This window comes from Euphorbia lathyris, chromosome 3 (genome assembly GCF_963576675.1).
Source record: "Euphorbia lathyris chromosome 3, ddEupLath1.1, whole genome shotgun sequence".
Classification (NCBI taxonomy): Eukaryota; Viridiplantae; Streptophyta; class Magnoliopsida; order Malpighiales; family Euphorbiaceae; genus Euphorbia; species Euphorbia lathyris.
Window position 1 is genome coordinate 84,629,815 of NC_088912.1, and position 20,978 is coordinate 84,650,792.

Genomic DNA, 20,978 nt, shown 5'->3' on the forward strand with positions numbered 1-20,978 from the left:
TTATAACTTTTAACTTAAATTGTATATATTTTGTAAAACGTTAAGCTTAAATTCGTATTATTTTGTAAACGTTAAGTCTATATTGATGTTATTTTGTACGTGAGGCCTAAATTGATGCTATATTGTAAACGTTAAGCCTAAATTGATATTATGTTGTAAATGTTAAGCTTATATTGGTGTTATTTTGAACGTTGAACCTAAATTGGTACTTCTCCAAAAACCTTAGGGGGACGTTTGGTATTCTATTGGGATAGGGATAGTGATAAAGGTTGGGATAGAGATAAGGATAAATGGTTGGGATAAGGATAAAAATATGATAGTCGAGAATTATTATTCAATGTTTGGTACGTGGGATATGGATAGGGATAAAATAATACATTTTACTATTTTAACCTTACTTAAACTGCATAACATTAATTTGAGGGATAAAATGAACTTTTACATCCTATTAAAGTCGCAAGAGCTTATCCCACCTCCTTATACCACCCCCTCCTGGGTATAGGATTTGAGGGATAAGATCCCTCATCTGTCTCACTCTTTTATCTCCTAAACAAACACGGGATAACTTATCTCGTGTTTTTTATCCATATCCCACCTCCAATATCCCTCCTAACAAACACCCCCTAGGCTTATTTTGTTACCTTATCCCTATATAAATGGGTTAATCACCTTTTTAACCCTCTAATATTAATCTATTTTGTTCAAATCCCTGTTAATCCAAATTCATCTAATTGGATCTTTCAGAATTTATCATTTAACCCCATTTGTTTCATGTCTTTTGAGTAAGCCCTCCATACTTCAATTAAACCCCAATTGTCTAAATTTGAGTTCGGTTAAGCCCTTACGAATTAGCCTGAGGTGTTATCTCGAAATTTAATACAACCAAATTAATTCGGATCGATGTGAAAACGTCATCCGAATTCGTAAACCAAATTAATTCGAATCGATGTGAAAACGTCAATCGAACTCATAACCATATCACATTCGGATCGATGTGAAAACGTCATCCGAATTCATAACTAAATTAATTCGGATTGATGTGAAAACGTCATCCAAATTCATAACCAAATTAATTCGAATCGATGCGAAAACGTCATTTCAATTTAAAAATTAAATTAATTCGAATTGATGTGAAAACATCATTCGAATTCATAAACCAAGTTAATTCTAATTGATGTGAAAACGTCATTAGAATTCAATATTTAACCCAATAAACCACCAAGTACCTGGTTTATATCGACAACTCAAAGCAATACGAATAACAAACACATAATATCGCAATAGTACTGATACGTCGGACGGGGTAGGGTGAGATCACATCTCTTTCCTACACGTAACCGGAAAAACGAACTTTGAATCTCTCCGAAGATCGTCCTTACCAAAACTAAACCATACAGAGTCAATCCAAGCAGATAGGGCGACCAATCACGCCCGCAAACATGTTTCCAAGTGATGATTGGTGGCGACTCGAAACCTAAAACACGAAAAGGCGGATCGAGCCGGCCACGCACCCCGACCTGCGTAAAAACCGGAAGCCAGGGTGCGACACCAATACCAAACTCAGAGGATCCTCTTTGCCGAAAAAAAAAGAATGTTACAAAATAAATCGTCTGTGTCCTAAATGTCCCAAATCCGTAGCAAATCCACAAATCACTACGAGACCTTCACTTCGGGTTCAAAGAACTCCGAAAAAATAACAAGTCAGTCACACTTTCTATAAAAAAAAAAGCAACAAAAAAACTCAAAAAACTAGTTTCCTCTACTACTGAGGCTTCATACGCCTACCAAAAGAAAAAAAAAACAAATTGTTTTATTTACTCTTCCCATAAATCTTACTTTGTTATGTATCTGAGTTTAATTGATTATTCTATTAGTTATTTTGAGGCAACTATCAAAATTTGAGGAAGACAAATAAAAGAAAACAAATTTTAATTCATGTGTAAGTATAAACCAATGAGAGGACTTACTCAAGAATGAGATTGGGAGTACGAAAAACAGACTCTTGGATTCAGCATAGTTTCTTCTAAATAAGTTAGGGGTTTTCTCATTTACATGCCTATCTATATATAGGCAAAGCTTCGCAAATTACTATTACGTCCCCTATTATATGATCAATTAAATCTATTGTTACCACCACTTTCCTCATTTCATTTATTTTACTACTAATAAATTTCCACCCCAAATTTTAAACTAAATTCTATTTTAACATAAACTTAATTAATTTTTTATTAACCCTAATTTTGTAGGATGTTACAATCTCCAAACTATTTCACCATTTTTTCTACATCAAACCGTATTTTCTTCACTTTCTCTCTCCGTTTTGATGTTGCTATAATGTTTTTGCTCCAATCCATTTCCTCTCTCCAAATATAAGATTACTTTCAAATAATAATATAATATAATAAAATATACAATAACTATATTTATATATAAAAAAGTAAACATATAAGAAGATAATAATAAAATATTATTTGATGTTGCATCAAATTTTGATGCAACATCAAATTTTATAGAGAAAAACCGTATTCATCAAAATAAGAATACGATTTGATGATGGTTCTCCTTCCCAACATCAAATTGATGTTGGGTTGGAGATAGTCTAAGGGGTTAAAAAATGACAAAAGTGGTTTGAGTTCAGATTTGAACTAAATGTAAGTTGACAATTTTTTGTTATAATATATAATATCAATTATTTTTAATTTGTGTATCACTTTGTAAAAGTAGTACACTTGGATGTAAAGGCAATTAAAACAAATGTTAAGAAGTGGTTAATATATGGTTATGGAGTTAAAGAGTGTAAAAGTAATTTGTTTTGAGATAAAAAAAATAAATATGATATTTCATGTCTAAGAGATTCACCAATTAGTAAAAGGGGTTTGAGTTTATATAAAAAAAATTAAATGTTCCAAGGAGGTGTATAATATAATGTATGAAAAAATAATAATTGGTTAAAATCTGAAAAAGTAGTTTGCTTTGATATTATAATAATATGTTACATGAACTTATAGCAAAGAATCTTAAGACCTTGAACTGAGATTTATGACTACTATAGATTTCCATTTTCATAGGATTACATTTTGTTTATAAATTCCTTCTACTTTTTTCCCGTCAAATATTTATGTTATTTGGATCATTCTATATTTTATGGGTTGCTTTCACTTTATATGCTGACATTAAAGAGAAAAACACAAAGACCCCATAAACTATATTTATAGACTAAATCCTACATAATTACATAGTTTGGATCACAAACCATGGACCCTGGTGAAGACGAAGACCAGAAATTAGTGCTTCAAGGCTAAATCCAACATAATTAAACATTTTCTATCCCAAAAATGGATCATGCTGAAATTGTAGAAAGGAAGACAGACGTCTAGATACTATTGATACAAAGTAATCCATTTGAGGGCCACAGACCATAATAACTAATAAACTTTAACCATAATAGCGCAGAAACATGGTATGTACAAATCTAGCACAAAGGTAGAAATACAAAATTAGAATAAAAGGGCAGCAGTTGCCTAGTCCATGCCAAAGTCAGTAGTCACCTACACAGATCAGTGGAGTGAGGGATTTTTCTTCCGAGGATTCCTACGAAGAAAATGAGACAAAGAGATTAGTGAAATAGAAGTTGGAAAATCAACAAGAACAAATACAAATTAATTAACAACCTACCGACGCATTAATATATTCTTTGTAGATAGTTTTTCGTAAGCATTGCTGAAGGTATTCGAAATCCTAACCAATCTGGTCTTGATATGCTGCATTTTAAGTAACTTCTGCTTGAGATGCAAAATCTGTGACTCTAGTTTTGTTGTTCTTCCACTGTGAGAGAGTTTATTTCCTCTTATCGGGTTCATATATCTTTTACTTGTGGAAGAGCGTGCGTCCGATGGAGTTGTATCAGCATCACCTTTTAAAATGAGCACATGATCCAAACCACTATCGATGTTGGGGAATCTCAACAGACTTTGCTGCCTAAGATTGAATTGTCCACCAAGCATGTACATCTCAAGAAGAGAAATTGTTCGGGTCATTTCCATATGTGGGTGGTCTCTTAAGGTGATGAGGCCCAAATTAGGAGCAATAGCAGGTTTAGGAACAAAATCAAAACAAAACATTGATTAGACATTGAAGGGTTTCTCCAAAGGTTATAGATTAGCTGGTTGCTATGTTGGTAGCGCATTAGCTTGCCATGATTTGTGCTGGCATAACTCGTGGTAGTTGACATCTACAACTATCAAATTATTAACAACAGTAAGATGATGGGTCAAATCCAATGCATCTAAATGTTTTATTGTTGTAGTGTTAGATGAACTTATGGTAGAGAACCTCTATACATTGTAACTCCCCTGTGAGTCAAATAAAGTCAATGTTAATGTGCAACTAAATTCATTGGCAACAAGATGATAGGTTTCAGTGCACTGTGGAGGTAGCAAGGCAAGAGGGAACAGAAACTCTGAAAGCAGTCAGTAAAAAGCAGCATAATCATAAACATTTACCTACAAAAAAACACAAAATCAGAAAAGTTAATTAAATACGACACTATGTAGTCCAAGATAAAGAGTAACAAAAAAACCAACTATTAGTCCAAAAGATGCATAAACAAAAATATTTAGAAAATGACAACTTTACGAAAATAAAATCATAAACTCGAAAAAAAGCAACTACTAGTCCTAAAGATGCATGAACAAAAATATTTAAAATTACAACATTCGAGGGAAAAAATGAATTATTAACCTAAGAAGAAAGTAAAACATACAACAACAAAAAAGCAAATGTTAGTCTTAAAGATGCATACAAAAGTTCAAAACATGACGGACTCTGAGATGATGGAACAGAAACTCTGAAAGCATGTCAGTAAAAAGCAGCGTAATCATAAACATTTGCCTATAAAAAAAACACAAAATCAGAAAATTTAATTAAACAAAACACTATGTAGTCCAAGATAAAGGGTAACCAAAAAAACCAACTATCAGTCCACAAGATGTGTCGCAACCGGATTTTTCCGAGCGCGGGCGCTGGGCGTTAAAATTGAGTTAATTAATAATTTTTTATGTTTTTAAACTATTTTTTAGAGTCGCTACCAATCAAAATTAAGGCATGATTGAACACCGAAATTAGGTACATTTTAAGGGATAAAAGGGGTCCGCGAAATCGAGATTTTAGGTTCGTTTGTCGGTTACGTGTAGGGAAGAAAACTTTGAGTAATCACCCTACCCCGTCCAAAATTGGTACTAAAAGATGTGATTTTTGTATTAAACTTACTTGATTTATCTCATTCATTTCTCTTTATTTTTATATATTTTTTTAATTTGACCGATTTGATACCCATATGACATATGCGTATAAATTGAGCCGCTTCATTTAGATTAAATTTATTTTGATCGATTCCATACCTCTATAACATAGACGTATGAATTGAGCCGTTTTCTTTCGATTAATTTTATTTTGACCGATTTCATATCCCTATGACATAGACGTATGAATTAAACTGTTTTATTTAAATTTAATTTATTGTCTATTGATTTGATATACCTATGACATAGACGTATTTAATCAAATTAATTTCACTAGTCTTTATTATTTTATATAATATAAACATTGGTTGTTTTATTAGTCTTATGTTTTTGACAATTTAGTTTTTTTAGCTTTATCAATTTTTTATATGTTTAACCATTAAATTTAACTATAATAAAAAGATTTGTTTTTTTTCTTAATTTAAGCTTAAACCAATTTACTGGGTGGGATTAATTAATTATTAGGTTATACCAGTTTCTTTGATTTGAACCCAATCCCATATACCTAACATTTTACCCTAATTTTCTCTAATTTTCTCTCATGAATTCCATCTTAATCCTTTGAACCTAATTTTCAACCCTAAAAATCTCACTTTTGCAGCCATCTCTCTCTCAGAGAAATCGAAAACTCCTCTTTCTATCTAAAGAAACTAAAAAGGACCTAAAATGTCCTCTAGGTTGTAGGAAACCCAAGGGCACTCTTCTTCTCCGTTATCATGTCACGGGTGGCGGCGACCCACTCATCTCTCCTCTAGACTAGCGATTTTGCTATATCTATAACTGGACGACAACGTCAAATCTGGAATGAGGAAAGGAGACAACGGTGCCGAAACTCAAAAGGAATAATAATGTGAAAGGATGGACAAGGTGACGGTTCACCGGAGTTCGGTCGAAACGGAAACAAGTGCAGGATTTTCTTTAGGTATATTTTGACCTACTCTGATTTTTCTCTTTTTTTTCTTCTAATTCTCCAATTGTATTTGATAAGTCAATTGTATATCCTGATTTGTGGCAAAGGTTTCACCCTATTTGAGTTTCTCTGATTTTTATGAGTTTACTTTTTAGGTTGATTTATTGCTAGTTTTGTTGAACAATGTTTGGAAATTAACGAGTTGATGTGGTTCACTGAATTTGATTGGGTTTTATTTTAGGTTTATGAATTTGGGAAAATTTGAGCTCTTGTTTGTTTGCTAAAGCAAATTGACAGCAATATGAAACTTGAACAGAAAATTTTGTGCTTATCATTATGATAGTTTTTCAGGCTTATGATCTATGAATGAGTAATCTTAATTTTTCTAGATCATTTCTGATGTAGTTTTCAGGAACCTAGCTAGATGTTGTTATTCATGTGCGATAGAAATAAATCTATGGAAATAGCGAGATTGTTTTCATCTACTCATGCTTTCATTACAAATGCTTAGAAGGCACAGTTAGAGGACATTAAATGATTTGAAAGAATATAGCATACCCTTCCATTCATTTACAGTCCTCCTAAAAGAGAAAATTCAGTTTGTCCCTAATAGCGTAGGAACTCCCCAAAAGTCTCGTACACTGTGTCTTTTTTTATGACAGGCGATGAACAATACTGCAAATATTTAAAAATAGAGTTGTATACTAAGAAGTTTTACCTGAGAAATGAGATATCCACTAGATTTTTTTATGTTTTCTCTTTCGGTCTCTCTTTTCTATTCTTCATCTGTATGGGAATAGTTTGCATCTATTTATTGTTTTCTATTTGATGAATCTGGTTGGATTCTCTGCTTTGTTATTGATGGACTTGTTTGTATTGGTACATATCTATTTAGGAATTACAATTCTAATACAACACTGCATACTTATATGTAAGCTTATAGTTCTCCAGGGATTCTCTCAATTAGAGTTTAAGTACAATTAGATAAACTCTTGTATATATACAGTATGTAAAATCCCTAATCAATCAAGCTAAACATTTGATTACTTTAGCATTAATATGGTATCAGAGCCAAACACTTAACCTAAATCAATTTCGTTTCTTTTTCTCCTCCTATCCTTTTTTTTCTTCCTTTCCGTTCATCATCATGGTTCAACCTATTTTAGGCTACAATGATCCAGCCACCACCACTCTTCCAGCCCTAACTGCGTCAATAGCGCCACCGTCTTCCGCCACCAATCACCATGCGCAGCCCTCTGCTGCCATAGATTCTTCCCTTAACGTTGAACAATCTGCCTCCAATTTTGATGCTTCCGCTTACACACTCATTACCGAATCACAATCCCTTTCTCATTCCACCATGCCAACTCTGATTCGAACCCAAGCACCTATGGCTAATATTCCCTCATCTGTCATTCCAGCAGCGGCTCCTCTTCCATCGCTTCCAAACTCTATTAATGCCTCTGCTCAAAACCCGCACTTTGTTCAATCTCTCTCGACTGGTTGGACTCTTCCACCGCCGGTCACTGCTCCGGCAGAATATTTTTTCAATCCCATTCAACCAACAATCCCACAATCCTCCTGTGCAAACTCCAATCTCCCTTACACTGGACATCTGTTTCAGCCATCTATTTATCCTCCCAGTCATCCAAGGGCCAATTATTTTGTTTCCCCTACAGCACAATTCACTGATGCCTTACCCAACACTTGCTCAATTCCGCCTGCTTCCACTCACATCCCTCAATTCTCTATCAAATTAAGTCCTACAAATTATCGTTTGTGGAAAAATTATGTAGTCGTGACTCTTCAGGCTATGGGGTTATTTGATGCTCATTATCTAGGAACTTCTCCAATCCCTGCCAAATTCGTTCCAAGAGCTGCTGGACTTGATCATGATAATCCGGATAATTATATATTCAATCCATCCTACTTTCAATGGGCACAGCGAGATCATCTTACACGAGCCACTATTCTAATGTCTCTGTCTGAAGAGGTTGTCTCTACTGCCAACAATCTTGACACGGCTCGGTCTGTATGGTTCGCCCTGGAGCGCACTTATGGAGCTGTCAATGAGAATCGCCGGGATCAATTAACCATTGAATTAAATGATCTCAAGAAGAATGATATGTCTATGGCTGCTTATCTTCACAAAATAAAAATTATTGCAGATGAACTTACAGCTGCAGGAGCTCCTGCTAGCATCACTCAAATCATTGCTTCTCTATTTAAGCATCTTGGGTCTGAGTATCATAGTGTCCTCACCGCACTTAATGTCAACCGTGGCACCCCGGTTGAGTGATTCGAGATGTATGATGAACTTATTCATCATGAGATATTGCTGAAGAGTGTTGATCCAGTTCCCATGGTAAATCTCACTACTGCTCCCTCCTCCTTAAATGCAAAAAATAAAAAGAAAAGGGGCAGTTGTTTTATATGCGGTGACACAAGGCATTGGGCAGATCGGTGCACATCCAAACGTCAATTTCAAGGACCACCCTCTAACTCTTCTGGTTCCTCTCGCTCATACTATGGGGGACGACGTCCTTATCGTCCCGAAAGGCCACAAGCACAGATGACATGGACTCAGGGACCATCTGAATATAATTTTGATGACATTGAACAGCCTTGGTATCCAGATACAGGAGCCACTCGTCACATGACCAACTCTGCTCAAAATCTCCATCATCCTGCGCAATATCAGGGCTATGACACTGTTCAATTTGGTAATGGTCAAGGTTTGCCAATTTCTCACTCAGGCACTTCTACAGTTCATAAATTTAAACCTAAAGATGTTTTGTTGGTTCCTAAACTTACCAAGTCTTTAATTTCTGTTCAAAAATTCTCTCGTGATAACTCATGTTTTTTTTGAATTTTGGCCTTCTCATTTTTTAATTAAGGATCAGGGCAGCAAGGAAATCCTCTTGAAAGGCCCGAGTAAGGATGGGTTATATGTGCTTCCTAGTACATTAAAGCAAGCATTGGTAGGAGAGAAGGTACCACATTCACAGTGGCATGCTCATCTTGGTCATTGTCACTCTCGCACAGTCAATCAAGTTATCTCCCAACACAATCTTCCTTCTTCCAAGTCTGCGTCAGTGTGCTCCTCTTGCCCTCAGGGCAAGCTTTCTAAATTCAATTTACCTTCAGTTATTCGCAAAAGTACTTTTATGTTTGAATGATGTTTGGGGCCCTGCCCCTGTTGCTTCTAGTTTAGGACATCGTTATTTTGTTGTTTTTATAGAAGAATTCACTAGGTTCAGTTGGATATTTTTCCTCAAAAATAAAAGTGATGTTGAATCTATTTTTGTTCAGTTTCATGCTATGATTGTATGTCAATTCTCTGCAAAGGTTAAAAAATTTTATTCTGATTTTGGGGGTGAGTTCCAGAAATTAAAATCATTCCTTTCAAAACATGGTATTGTTCATAAATTAGCTTGTCCACATACACATGAACAAAATGGTATCTCAGAGCGAAAAATACGACATATAGTAGATACAAGCCTTACTTTACTTGCTCATGCCTCTATGCCTTTGAAATTTTGGAATTATGCCATGACTCACAGTGTTCGCTTGATAAATTACCTTCCTACTCGAGTCCTCAATTCTGTTTCCCCGTATTTCAAAGCATTTCAAAAACACCCAAATTTTAAAGATTTGCATGTGTTTGGCTGTGGTATATTCCCTCTACTTCGTGCCTACAATCAACACAAATTTGACTTTCGCTCTCGATTATGTGTCTATCTGGGTGATTCCCCAAATCACAATGGATATATTTGTTTGGATCCCGTCTCTACACGTATATACATCTGCAAGCATGTTACGTTTCGTGAAGATATTTTTCCGTTTTCACGGGTTTCGTCTACTCCGGATACTGCGCCTGCCAATGCTTTGCTGCCATCCTTGCTGGGTCCAATTCCTGGTAATTTCTCTGCACCTGCTTTAATTAATTCGTCAAATTCAGCTCCTGCACCACAAGCATATAAATTAAATTACACACCCATGCCTTCTGTACCTGATACAAATAAATTAATTTCCCAGCCTCCTGAACCTTTGCCGAAAACACATGGGACCACCACCTCAAATCCTAATCTCTCACCTATCCCTGTTGCGTGTTCTGTCCCTTCCCCAAAAATTGGGACCCCTCACCACTCATCACCTGCCACGCCCTCCTCCTCTCATCCTTTGTCCCAATTCCATCAATCCTCACCATTTCCCACTCTTTTAGACACATCCGCCAACCCCACCTATGTCAACTACCACTCACATTTTCCACACAACCCACCACTCCCTATGACTCCTACTTCCACAATTACACCCTGCCCCACATCCACTTTATTGCCCTCTCCCATCTCATCTACCCAGCTTATCACGCCTACTCCCTCTCCTCCCATACCAAATTCGAACCACTTAAACATCTCCCCTAGCCCAACCTTGACCAAAAACACACCATCTCCTCCTCATATTGTGTCTGCTCTACCCACATTATCAAATCCTCTCCCTTCTTCTTCACTCAACAATGCTCCTGAACGAACACATGCGATGCAACTTCGCACCTCTACACTTCACTCTCAGGGACGTTTTCTTGGCTTCACAGCATCCGCCACTCCAACACCTCCAGATCCAAGTTGTTTCTCCAAGGCATCTAAAATAAAAGAATGTCGTGAAGCCATGTCTGCTGAGCTGCAGGCTCTCATTGACAACAAGACTTGGATACTGGTGCCTCGTCCCTCCAATAAAAACATTATCACATGTCGCTGGCTATTCCGCACCAAGAAACGGGCTGATGGATCCACGGAACGATATAAGGCATGGCTTGTGGCGCGTGGCTTCACACAACAGTCCGGCCTTGATTTCAAAGAAACCTTTAGTCCAGTTGTTAAAGCCACTACCATCCGGATCATTCTCGCTCTAGCGGCTGCTCACAATTGGCAAATCAATCAGCTGGATGTCTCAAATGCTTTCCTCCATGGAAATCTCAGTGAAACAATCTTCATGGAACAACCCCAGGGCTTTCAAGACAAGGATCATCCGGATCATGTGTGTCTCCTTAAAAAATCATTATACGGTCTTAAACAAGCTCCTCGGGAATGGTTTCTTCGCCTTAAGAATTTTTTGTGCAGCCTCGGATTCTCCATGTCACAAGCAGATAATTCACTCTTCACTCGTCATACATCACTCGATACAATCTACATTCTGTGTTATGTTGACGACATCCTAGTCACGGGTACGAGCTCTGTTCTAATTCATGACACAATCAAGGCAATTGAGGCAGAATTTCCAATCCATAATTTAGGCGAGGCTTCGTATTTTCTTGGTCTTGAAATAACACACTCCAGCCAAGGCATTCATCTCTCTCAAGCAAAATATGCCAGAGACATCCTTGCTCGGGTGAATATGGATAACTGCAAACCGTGTTCTACACCCATGGCTACTACACCAAATCTTTCCAAAGAACATGGCACACTTCTTCAATCCGGAGACGAATACCGAAGCACTGTTGGAGCACTTCAGTACCTAACTCTAACTCGTCCAGATATTTCTTTTGCTGTGAACAAATTATGTCAATTCCTCCACTGTCCAACAGATGAACATTGGCGAGGAGTCAAGCGAGTACTTAGATATATTCATGGCACACACATGTTGGGTATCAATTTCTCCTCCAAACCAATCACAGCAATCCATTGCTACTTCGACAGTGACTGGGGGGCTGCCCGGATGATAGAAGATCCACCGGTGCATTCTGCGTTTTTTTGGGAAATAGTCTAATCTCTTGGAACACTCAGAAACAACCCACCATCGCACGCTCCTCCACGGAAAGTGAGTATAAAGTAGTGGCAAATGCTACTGCTGAACTTTTATGGATCAAATCTCTACTTCTAGAACTTCGGATTCGCATTCCTCGACCTGTTCATCTCTGGTGTGACAATGTGGGAGCCATCTATCTCACAGTTAATCCCGTCTTTCATGCTCGCACAAAACACATTGAGTTGGATTATCATTTTGTCCGTGAACAAGTAACCAATGGCTTCTTATCGGTTCGTTTTATTCCAACTGATGACCAAGTGGCCGACATGTTAACCAAGCCACTATCGAGCACTCGTTTTCTCCTGCTGCGTGATCGTCTCAAACTTCGTCCTCCGATATTGGCTTGAGGGGGGCTATTGGTACATATCTATTTAGGAATTACAATTCTAATACAACACTGCATACTTATCTGTAAGCTTATAGTTCTCCAGGGATTCTCTCAATTAGAGTTTAAGTACAATTAGATAAACTCTTGTATATATACAGTATGTAAAATCCTTAATCAATCAAGCTAAACATTTGATTACTTTAGCATTAATAGTTTGTTGATATTGAAAATGGTTTTCTTTGACAGGATGAAGTTTAGTGAAGTAAAAACTTCGATGAAAGGATTTAAAAAGAGGGAAAAAGAAAGATGTTCTAACTTCATCTATGATTGGGTAATCTTGAGTCTCTACTCCTCAAAACCATAACATGGTCTGAAGAACAAAAGACCAAAACCTCCTCAAAACCAGAACCTGGTATGAAGAAGTCATAGATGAAGAATCAATGATAGGAAAGTTGAAGGAAAGAGGAGAATGGGACTGTTTTATTCTGTTGACTCCTATTTTCAGTCTTAGAAGAAGTGAAAAGGGTGAAGATGAAGATGAAAAGTATGAGGGGGGCTACATTTGAGAGGTGTCCAAAATCGTCCCTATTTGCTGTTTGTTTTTTGCTTTCTAAATAGAGAGCCAACAGACTTGGTGGCAGTGTGGCGTGGCTTTCTAAATAGAGAGCCAACAAACTCAGTGGTTGGTGGCCAAGCAGTGTGGCATAGACACTGCTTTGACCACAATGATTGTTTTTAGTTTTTATTTATATTCTGTATTTTTAATTGTATTTTTTTGTTGTATTATTAGTTGTTGGTCTTTCAGATCTTAGGAGCCTACTGGAATGGGTTTAGGCCTCTTGAGATTTCATTTGTAATTTCCGAAATTCATTAATAAAAATTCTAGTTTCTTGAGTTATTTTTATCATAATTCATTCAAAATAAAATGCTTACCATAAACATGTAATAGAGATTTATTCTAATTAAATGTTCTTTTCTTTTATTAATTTATATCACAATAATTAAATATCTTTTTGTACCTATCTAGCTTAGGTACACAAATAACATTCTTTTCTAGTAATTATAGCAAAATATCTGTATATCGAGTAATTATTTGCAATGTAAATATTTATGAAATAAATTGATTAAAAGGATAGAATTATAAAAAAAATAAAGATTTACCCCGGACAAAATGGGTATCAACAAGATGCATAAATAAAAATGTTTAAAAAGTGACAGCGTTACGAAAGTAAAATCATAAACTGAAAAAAAAAGCAACTGGTAGTCCTAATAATGCATAAACAAAAATATTTAAAAAATGACAACATTCAAGGGAAAACAGGAATTATTAACCTAAGAAGAAAGTAAAGCATACAAAAAAAAAAAATCAAATGTTAGTCTTAATGATACATAAAAAAAAGTTCAAAAAATGGCGGTCTTTAAGGAAAAACATAAGTAATAAACCTAAAAAAAATATCATACATCCTTTTTCTTTCTTTTCTTTCTGCAATTTCTTAAAAAGCTTCACATTTATATTATAGATAGAAGAATATAGTCCTTATTATCATTCATGGAACAAAGATATAAAAATGATTTCGGAGAACAAGCTTCATTTTATTGACAGAATACTAATGAGATCAATATTTCCAGGGTTGGAGGAGATGTAACAATATGGTTCTTTCTTGGTTGGTAAAAACTTTAGATTATTTAATTACACAATCTGTTTTGTAGATTAATAATATCAATGATTTGTGGGATAATTTGAAAGATTTTTTTTACCAACTAGATGTCTATAAAATCGCAAATTTGTAGTATGAAATTCTTAATGTTAGTCAAAATGATGGATCTGTTACTTCCTATTTTGCTACCTTAATATTGTTGTGGAATGAATTTCTTAATCTCAAATCTTTGTCCAAATATGTCTGTGAATGCCGTATATACAATATGTCTAGTGCAGTACAGAGAAATCAAGAATCAAGTCAAGTGATTTGTCTATTGAAAGGTTTGAATACCTCATTTCCAATTATGAAGTCGCAAGTAATGGTAATGGATCTTTTACCTATTATGACATACGGTTTTTTTATGCTATAACAAGAAATATATTTTTCAATAAAAAATCAAGAGATTTTGTATCAAGATCTGTTTCTTATGCGTAGAATAAAAAAAATTGACACAAAAAAGTAACAAAACTTTTGTTGCTCTAAAGCCTTCTTTTCCAGTTAATAGCAACAATAAGAAAGTTATGTGTTCTTATTGTGGGTTTCATAACCATACCGAGGATACATATTTTTAAAAAGTATGGGAATCCCCTCGGCTACAAGTCTCAAAGATTTGCAAAGACAAATACAGTAATAGGTTCATAATTACATGATATTTTCTTATCAACATAATGCATAAGAAATTTTAGGGTGGAGCATATGACATTGATAATAGCGATGACATACCTATTATTTAGATACTAAATTATTCAACCAGCATAATAAAAGAAAATACCTAGAAAATACAAACTACTTATGGATAACATAAGTTAACAACAACTTATGTCATTGACAATTATAATGAAATTACGTGGTAATGTCATGTCGTTGGTAGTACATAGAACATATGAACCACATACAAACAAAATATTTATTTCAAAATTATATAAAAAGAAACCATTCTTAAATTTTTATTACTAAAATATCACCCGACATACAAACATCTTACCAACAAAAAAAAGTACAAAAAATTTCTCATTTTTTTCTCTCGTTTGTATCCCAAACTTTTCCCTCTATAATTTTTCACTCTACCACCATTTATCCTATTTTTCTATATTTTCTGTATTTTATTTTCAATCTTTAGCTCTAAATCAAAATACAAATTAAACTCATGGGAACATCTCCTCTCAATAAGTTGTCCTCCCAAACAAAAAACGAGTTCCTCAATTTCTCATAGTTTCTTTCATCTTTGAGCTTACTTCAATTTCCCACATTCTCTCAATCATTTTCTACTTCGATTTCCCCCAATTTCTCTATGTTTAGGGTTGAAGCTCATCCATGGCGAGATAAACAAAGTTCAACAAAATGTATCAAATTTCTCTATATCGGAAAGTTAAAACTAGATTTCATTGTTACTGCATGCTTCTATTGCAATCAAACTCTTTATACAAACCATAAATTATGCAAATAATTTGATTTAAGCTTAGTTTGTTTTGGTTTTATGTTACTTAATAAACCTTGGCTTATTTCTTATAGGTATAACTCACTTCTTCATAGCAGTTTGAACCTTCTAGTTTGATTCAGAAGTGGAAGGTTGCTCTTACTTATTTTTGTAAAGTATAATAGGTGTTATCGTTGGTGTAGGTTGATTCTCTCTCATCTAAATGCTTGTCATGTTCCAATCATTTGTAATTTATAAATGACACATCTTAAAACGGAGAGGTCATATATTTGCTCACTTTTCTATATACTTTCAAATGATAGAAATTGTGAAAAATCTTTCATCGATGGTTTGGTGATACTGATGTATGTCACTGCATGGAAAAATAACCAGTCCTTGGTGTAGATACCCATTTTGTCCGAGATGAATTCTCATTTGTCTTATTTTATTTTATCCTTTAAATCGATTGATTTCGTAAATATTCACGTTGTAAATATTTGTTCAATATACTAATATTTTTTATAGAAAACATTGTTAATTATACAAAAAAGAAACGAATCATACATATGGTTTCTTATAGTTGATTAAATGTTTATGTTATAAATATTTAATCAAATAATTAGAATATTAATTAAAACAATGTTACTTTTAAGTTAAAATGTCCACAATGGGATATCTATACTATATACTAAATGAGTAGAAAGAAGGCTGATGTGTCATTTGTTAAGGATTCATGGTGGTAACTGTTTCTAGAAAAACTACCAACATTCTCAAACTATCCTCTTCCTTCTCTCATTTCACGTTATACTAATTTCTTCTCCATTCCTCTTTTTGCTCTATCTTTCCCGTTTCCCTAATCTATTGCAATCTGTTTCCATGTTTCTTGACAGCTTTATACCTTCTCTCAATCGGTGTTTTGCAATCTATTTCCAGGTGACTCGGTCTCACTCTTTTCGATTTGGTAAAAATTTCTGCTAATTTCTTCCCCATTCCTCTTTTTGCTCTATCTTTTCCCGTTTCCCTAATCTATTGCAATTTGTTTCCATGTGATGAATTCAAGATAGGAAGAACAGAAGAACCGATTTGGGAAAACTCGGTTTCACTCTTTTCGATTTGGTAAAAATTTATGCTAATTTCTTCTCTCATTTCACGTTATTTTAACTTTGCAATTAGGTATAAAACAGCGCTTCAACCAGTAGAAGAATTTTTGGGGTAAAAATTTCAGTTTCTTCAACTTCTATCTACTTTTCGGCCCTCTTCACAGAAGCATATTGGTATTGGATCGGGCTAGCCGAAATGGTTGGTTTCATGTTCCTATTCAACTTCTTTTATGCTCTAGCTCTCACTTATCTCAGCCGTAAGTGTCATTGATTACCTTCTTAATTTCTTGCTTTGGTAAATGAGAGAATATACTAATGTTGGATGAATTTGGCAGCTTTTGAGAAGCCTCGGGCTGTTATATCTGAAGATTCTCAAAGTAAAGAATCTATTGGCGAAAATAGAGGATCAATTCAAAAAAACAACAAAGAAAGTAGTCACAAATCAAGCACAGGTTGTTAATATACTGAAGGATAATGCTTGATTTCATGTTTGAGTTCAAAGTCTGGCTAAATTCTTACGGATGATGGTTTTTAAAATTTCAATCCAACTGCAGGTAATGGAGATGAAATTGTGGAGGCAAACCACAACAGGAAGAAAGGAATAGTTCTTCCTTTCGAACCACATTCCATTGCCTTTGATGATGTTATGTACTCAGTTGACATGCCACAGGTATCCCAAGTTAGAAAACAGATGTAAAGTTTTTTACCTTATGACTTGAAACTAATAGAACTCATCTTTAAAAAATGAAATTTCCAGGAAATGATAAGTCGAGGAGTTGTTGAAGATAAATTGGTGCTTCTGAAGGGTGTGAGCGGTGCTTTCAGGCCAGGCGTTCTTACTGCTTTAATGGGTGTTAGTGGCGCAGGCAAAACCACCCTGATGGATGTCTTGGCTGGTAGAAGTGGAATTTTTGTTTTCCACTAACCATGGTGAATTCCCAATGCTTGATAGTCACCAATATATTGTTAGATTTAGAAGAATTGACTAAGTTTCTAATTCTTGATTCTGTCTCCGGATTCTCAAATTCTTCTAGCACTTTTCTTTCTCGATATATTCGTCAGATTCAGAAATGCATCCGTTGAAGACTATGATTGGAATTCCTCAGCTTTTTTATTTAATCAATAATGCCAATGGTATCAGATTAAGAGGGACTCCTGCTCGGGTTGTACAATATGAAGGTATTTCTCTATTCCTTCCTCTGATTTGCTTTTTATTGAGTTCAACACATATGCCTCGGTTTCCATTTAGTATGGATTTGTTTGCCTCATTTTCATCTTGCATTCTATCGTGCTCTTGCAAACCAGTGAATGTAAAGATCTTCAAATGGGCATTGTTCTGATATTTGGTGGACAAATGCCTAATTTTTTCTAATTCCATTTGTAAGATGTTAACAGGTTCAAATTCTTTTGGTTTTGTTGTCTTCATTTCATCGAGGTAAGAATAATTGGGAGTAAATTGTACAGAAACATGAATTGTACAGAACAATGAATTCCAATCTGTATACAAGAGATGCAAAATGATAATTTCCGAACAGTCTAGGGCATTTGGAGGTACTAGAAGTTGATTTAAATATTAGTTATTCTGTAAATGGATTACAGAGTGCAGACCTTGCTTTATAAGATCCAAGCAATTGAAGTGTCAGTGTCAGTTTTATCATTTTGTCGTGTTCCATAGAAATCAAAATTTCTATAATTTCTATGGATCTGAAATAATTTCTATAATTTGTTCATTGCTTGCATTTTTTGTTTTATCATTGGCATGTTTTCTATCAGATCCATTGAGAGATCGATTGAAATTTTAAGAGTTATGGAGAGGCCAGGAAGCTTTGGTACTCAGGAAAGGATAAGGGTAGAAATGGAGTAGGTATTCTTATTGATAGGGAGTATATTGATGAGGTAGTAGCGGTGTCTAGGAAGAGCGATAGAATTATGAGTGTTAAGCTAGTGATAGGGGATGAGGTTGTGAATGTCATTAGTGCATATGCGCCACAAATAGGATTAGATGTGTCTATAAGATAAGCTTTTTGGGATGACTTAGAGGAAGTGGTGCAACAGGTTCCTAGGGATGAAAAAATGGTACTAGGGGGTGATCTCAATGGACACGTGGGTTCTAGGCGAGATGGGTTTGAGAGTGTTCATGGAGGGTATGGTTTTGGAGATAAGAATGAAGCAGGAAATGATATTTTGGAATTCGCATCAGCCTATGACTTGAGTATCATGAACACATGGTTTATGAAGAGAACATCCCACTTAGTGACTTATCGGAGTGGCGGTAATGCGAGCCAAATTGACTTCTTCTTAGTAAGGAGTGCTTGGAGAAAGAGTTATATTGATTGTAAGGTGATCCCTGGTGAGAGTACGACAACCCAACATAGAGTAGTGGTGCTAGATTTTCGAAGTAGGAAATGTATAAGAAAACAAACACCTCAAGTAGAGACTAAGATTAAGTGGTGGAAATTGCAAGGGGAGAATCAACAAAAATTTGTGGATGAGATGACCAAAAAAGATATTTGGACTTGCAATATGGATTCAGATATAGATTCAATATGGAATAAGATGGAGCATAGTATAAGGGAAGTAGCGAAGGAAGTTCTAGGGGAATCTAAAGGTAGCATGCCACCGGGTAAGGACACATCTTGGTGGACAGAAGAAGTACGACAAGCAGTAAAGAGTAAGAGAGAATCCTATAAACTATTGGGGAAATGTAGGAGTGACGAGAACTACGAAAAATACAAAGAGGCTAAAAGGGAAGTAAAGAAGGTCATACGAGATGCTAGAGCAAAGGTGAATCGGGATCTGTATACAAGATTGGATACGAAAGAAGGGGAAAGAGACATATATAGAATTGCTCGGATGAGAGATAGGAATACGCGAGATCTCGGAAAAGTTAAATGTGTGAAGGATGTGGACCAGAAAGTCCTAGTTGGAGATAAGGATATCAAGGAACGATGGAGGTCCTATTTTGATGACTTATTTAATGGAGATCGCCAACAAGATGTTGGAGATATAAGTATCCATCACGATATGATAAATCATGAATGCCTGCGGAGAATTCAAAAGGGTGAAGTCAAAATGGCATTAAGTAAGATGAAGTTGAAGAAAGCAGTAGGACCTGATGGCATCCCTATTGAGATTTGGAGATGTTTGGGAGAAAGAGGAATCGAATGGTTGACGACGTTCTTCAACAAAATTTGGAGAAACAATAAGATGCCATCAGAATGGAGGAAAAGTACCTTAATCCCTTTGTATAAGAACAAAGGCGATGTCCAAGATTGTGCCAACTATCGGGGAATCAAATTAATGAGTCACACTATGAAACTTTGGGAGCGAGTGATTGAACAAAGGCTAAGGAGGACGGTGAAGATCTCGGAAAACCAGTTTGGCTTTATGCCGGGAAGATCAACTATGGAAGCCATCCATCTAATGAGACAATTAATGGAGCACTATCGAAATAAGAAGAAAGACTTGCATATGGTTTTCATTGACTTGGAGAAAGCATATGATAAGGTACCAAGGGAAGTACTTTGGTGGGCCTTGATAAGGAAAGGCATTTCGCGGAAATATATTGACATCATAAAGGACATGTATGAGGGAGTATGCACGAGTGTACGTACTAGTGTTGGGAAAACTGAAGAGTTTCCTATTACGATTGGAGTGCATCAAGGTTCCGCACTAAGCCCATTTCTTTTTGCCATCGTTATGGATGAACTAACAAGTTCACTTCAAGATGGTATACCATGGTGCATGCTGTTTGCAGATGATATTGTGTTGGTTGATGAGACGAAAGAAGGAGTGGAGATGAAGTTGGAACTATGGAGGCAAACTCTAGAATCTAGAGGCTTTAAGTTGAGTCGAAGTAAGACAGAATATTTGGAGTGTAAGTTTAGCGGCCGTAGGAGTAGGGAGGCAGGGACAATCACCCTAGATGGGAGAGTTGTTCAGGCCTCGGATTGCTTCCGGTATTTAGGATCTATTATCCAAACGGATGGAGAAGTAGATGGAGATGTTGCCCATAGGATTAAAGCTGGTTGGTCGAAGTGGAAGAGTGCTACGGGTTTCCTTTGTGATCCCGGCATGCCTAATAGATTGAAGGGAAAATTCTACCGGACGGCAATTAGACCAGCATTGTTATATGGTACGGAGTGTTGGGCAGTGAAACACTGCCACATCCATAAGATGTCGGTGGCGGAGATGCGTATGTTGAGATGGATGTGTGGTCACACGAGAAAGGACCGGGTGCGTAATGAAATAATTAGGACAAAAGTAGGGGTTACATCTATTGAGAATAAAATGAGAGAAAACCGACTAAGGTGGTTTGGCCATATGAGACGTAGAGCGCTTGATGCGCCGGTTAGGAGAACCGAAGAGTGGCAAAGGGATGTAGTGGTGAGGGGTAGGGGAAGACCTAAGCAAACTTG

At 35.9% G+C, this 20,978-nt stretch overlaps 1 long non-coding RNA gene across 1 annotated transcript; it reads left to right on the forward strand.

The window, feature by feature from the left end:
• Window positions 1-16,996: 16,996 nt before the first annotated feature.
• LOC136222119 (uncharacterized) lies at window positions 16,997-17,449 on the forward strand. Its single transcript, XR_010685510.1, has 3 exons — window positions 16,997-17,012; window positions 17,115-17,230; window positions 17,318-17,449. It is a non-coding gene; the product is annotated as an uncharacterized lncRNA (long non-coding RNA).
• Window positions 17,450-20,978: the final 3,529 nt, after the last annotated feature.